The 3,705-nt window shown below is 44.0% G+C and overlaps 1 long non-coding RNA gene across 1 annotated transcript; it reads right to left on the bottom strand.

Annotated features, from left to right (window-relative positions):
• Positions 1-297: 297 nt before the first annotated feature.
• On the bottom strand, positions 298-3,027 carry LOC106002023. The gene is made up of 3 exons (XR_001175887.1): positions 2,965-3,027; positions 1,016-1,188; positions 298-420 (listed from the first exon to the last, which is right to left on the bottom strand). It is a non-coding gene; the product is annotated as an uncharacterized LOC106002023 (long non-coding RNA).
• Positions 3,028-3,705: the final 678 nt, after the last annotated feature.

Below are 3,705 nucleotides of genomic sequence, written 5' to 3'. Positions count from 1 at the left end.
CTTCCTTCCTTCCTTCCTTCCTTCCTTCCTTCCTTCCTTCCTTCCTTTCCTCCTTCCTCTCCTTTCCTCCTTCCTCTCCTTTCCTACGCCCTCCCTCTTTTCCTTCCTTTAACAGCATTGGGCTTTCTTGCTTGCTCTACTACTTGAGCCATGTCACCAAGTAAGAATACTTGGTGATTCACTTTGGGTGAAGGGGTAGAGGGGAAAAGAGAGATAAAGAAACAGAAGGGTTGGTGCAGGGAGGATAGAGACTGGAGAAGAAGGAAGGCTACAGGGAGTGGGAGAGATTCTCACCTGAGGGCTGGGGCGGCTTTGCCCACTCAATAAAAGGGTGGCGATGATGAATGAGGGCTCGCTGGCACTTCTCCACATCCCCATTCTGTTCAATCATATCCACAATTTCCTGGATCCATGTTGTTCCTGAGGGTCACAGGGGAGGGTTGAGGAGCAAAACCTTGCTAGGTAATCTTTGCTGCATGTTCCAAGCAAGCAAAGGGGCAAGTAGGCAGTTGGTGACTACAATCTGCCCTTAGGTCAGAGTCCTGATACCCAGGACAAATGGAGAAAACTGTCTGCAAGGAGCAGAATGCAGAGGCAAAGCTCACAGCTGCTCAAGAGCAGTGCCTGGCAGAGGACAGCAGGCAAGGTTCCATAACTACTTCTCTGGTCCTCAGAAAACCCAGGTTACCATGCATCTGAGCATGTGTGAATTAGTGGAGACTGCAAGTTTAATTGTGTGTGTGTGTGTGTGTATGTGCTGGTATTGGAACTTGAACACAGGGCCTTGAGATTTTGCTTGGCTTTTTTTTTCTTGGCTAGTACCCTACACTTTAGCCACAACTTCACTTTTGGCTTTTTGGTGATAAATAGGAGGTAGGAGACTCATGGACTTTCCTGTCCAAGCAAGCTGCCTTTGAACCTTGATCTGCAGATCTCAGCTCCTTGCATAGTGGGGAATCTAACTTAGGTAAGCAGCTCAGGCATGCTGGCTCAACGGGGGAGGTCCCAAAGTCACCTGATTTAGGGTAGGTACAGATGAGGAGATCATCTGGCTTGGCCTGAAAGTTCTGGATATGGCTCCAGTTGTCCGCTGCTGCCTGTAACAGAGGAACCCCCTCTATCTCTCTTATTACGATTTCTTTCCTCAACTGTGGGGTTTGGGCCATAGTGTCTCCAGGTGGAGGGTCCCTATGAGAAGAGAAAAGAAACTACAGTAAATTACACACAATATGATACTGACCATTGTAACTATGTGTAGATATGTAGTTACTTTAGTGGCATTAGTTATATTTACAGTGTTGTGTCCCCATTGCCAGCATCCATCTCTAGAACTTTTTTTAAAATCTTCCCAGCAGAACTCTGTCTCTGTTAACACCAACTCCTCATCGCTCCCTCAATTCACGGTAGCCACCATTCACCTTCTAATATCTATGACCTTGAGATGCTTTATATAAGTAAATAACAAAATGTACAACACTATGTTTGGGCGTGGGGGCGGGGTAGGCGTGTAGTTGTAGAAGTGGGAGATAAGGGATGATAGGGGAAAAACAAAGGAGGAGGAGGTGACAATGCTTGATAAGAAATGTACTCATAACCTTGCTCATGTAACTGTAACCCCTCTGTACAGTATTTTTACAGTAAAAAGCATTAAAATAAAGTAATTAATATAATATTTGTATTTTTTGTGTGTGTGTGTGCTGGTGCTGGGGCTTGAACTCACAGCTTTGAACATTTGCTAGGCTTTTTTGTTCATTTGTGCTCAACTTTACTTCCAACTTTTTGCTAGTTAACTGGAGATCAGTCTCTCAGATTTGTCTGCCTAGAGCAAGATCAACAGAAAGTCCATGGATTGGGAGAAGATCTTCACTAGCCATACAATGGACAAGGGTCTCATATCTAAAATATACATAGAACTCAAAAAAATTAAATCTCTCAACAACAAATCCTCAAAGAAACAATCGCCCCATTAATAAGTGGGCTAAAGACTTAAAGAGAGACTTCTATAAAGAGGAAATAAGAAGGGCCAATAGACACATGAAGAAATGCTCAACTTCTCTAGCCATAAAAGAAATGCGTTGTTGAAAGCTCAGGATGGAAAGAGCATCCTCACAGACAGAGAAAATAGTCCAAGCCAGGTGATGGTGCTCCTGCCTGTAATCCTAGCTACTCAGGAAGTTGAGATCTGAGGATCACAGCTTAAAGTCAGCCTGAGCAAGTAAGTCTATGAGACTTACCTCCAGTTAACCAGCAACTAGCTGAAAGTGAAGCTGTGGCTCAAGTGGTAGAGTACTAGCCTCAAGGGACAGCCAAGAGACAGTGCCTAGGCTCTTAGTTCAAGTTCTAGTTCTGGCATATATGCACGCACACACACATAAACACACACATACACACACACAAAGTAGCCAAGGCCAAAGTTCAACTTGTTCTGGTGGGAGAAGGAAAAAAGGCTTCTGAGAAAAAGAGAGTTGGTATTTTGAGCAGGGAGAGCTTTTGGAAGCTACAGCTTAGATTTCTAGATCTAACCTAGGCAGGAGTTCTTTGGTTACACGTATCTAAAAACATTGTTTTTTTTTTTTTTTGGTGTATGCTGGTCCCAAGCTTGAACTCAGGACCTGGGTGCTGTCTCTGAGCTTTTGCATCCAAGGCTAGTACTCTATGGCGTGAACCGTATCTCTGCTTCTGGCTTTTTGGGGGTTGACTGGAGGAAAAACTCTTACATATTTTCCTTCCCCAGGCTGGATTTGAGCTGTAATCCTCTGATCTCAGCCTCCTGAATACCTAAGATTGCAGGTATGAGCCACCAGTAGCAACCAGCCACACATATATTTTTGCTGACTTTTTTTTTTTCTGGTTCCTTAGGTTTTTTGACTTGACCAAATTATACAATAACACGTACTTGACTAAAGATGGAAGAAATACACTAAAGAGCTACATAAAGTATTACTTAAACAAACCCATTCTTACCTTCAAGTTCTAGCTGAGAGCTAGCAGCTCCAGGGCCTGCAAAAGGGTCACTGAGCAGGGACAGTACATTCCAAGGAAGTAGGGTGGAGCTATCTGGGTATGACACTGTTAGAGGCTCAAATTACCATGAGGCCAGAGGTCCATGACCTTCAGCAGGCAGAAGGCACTTTGAGAGGTTCTCATGTCCATGGAGTCAATTGGAGTCATTACAAGCAGAGTCTGTACTATACAAAAACAAACCTTGTCACTTACCCTTGTCAATCACCTTATGGTGAGTGCGTGATTGTGCATCTGGGACCCTGGCTTCCCTGCGGTCTTTTGCAAGAGTGGATGGAGGCAAACGCTGTTTCTCTCTCTGTGACCACCTAGAGACTTGTAGCAAGCCCAGTGTGCTTCCTGTTCTGGCTCCTCCCTCCAGTTTGGCAGGGAATCCAAAATGGGCAGGGATAGGTCAAAGAAAACTCAGCCCAAAGCTTTTTATGCTTCTGACTTTTGCAAAAGAAAAAAAAAGAAAAAAGAAAAAGGCATATGCCTCTTTGAACACACAGCTCTTGTTAATCATTTAAACTAGCAGTGCCAGGTTGGTACCCGACTCTCTCCTCCCTTTTTAAGACACATAATGCCAAGATATGCCAAATCAGCAGATTCCTAGCCACTAGGTTTTGTTAATGATTTCCTAACCTAAGGAATTCTCTTCCTACCTTGCATAAAGATGAAAGAAAAGAGCCTAAAACTTGTATT

Source organism: Dipodomys ordii, unplaced genomic scaffold (genome assembly GCF_000151885.1).
Source record: "Dipodomys ordii isolate 6190 unplaced genomic scaffold, Dord_2.0 Scaffold2074, whole genome shotgun sequence".
NCBI lineage: Eukaryota > Metazoa > Chordata > Mammalia > Rodentia > Heteromyidae > Dipodomys > Dipodomys ordii.
This window is presented reverse-complemented; position numbering and strand designations above follow the sequence as displayed.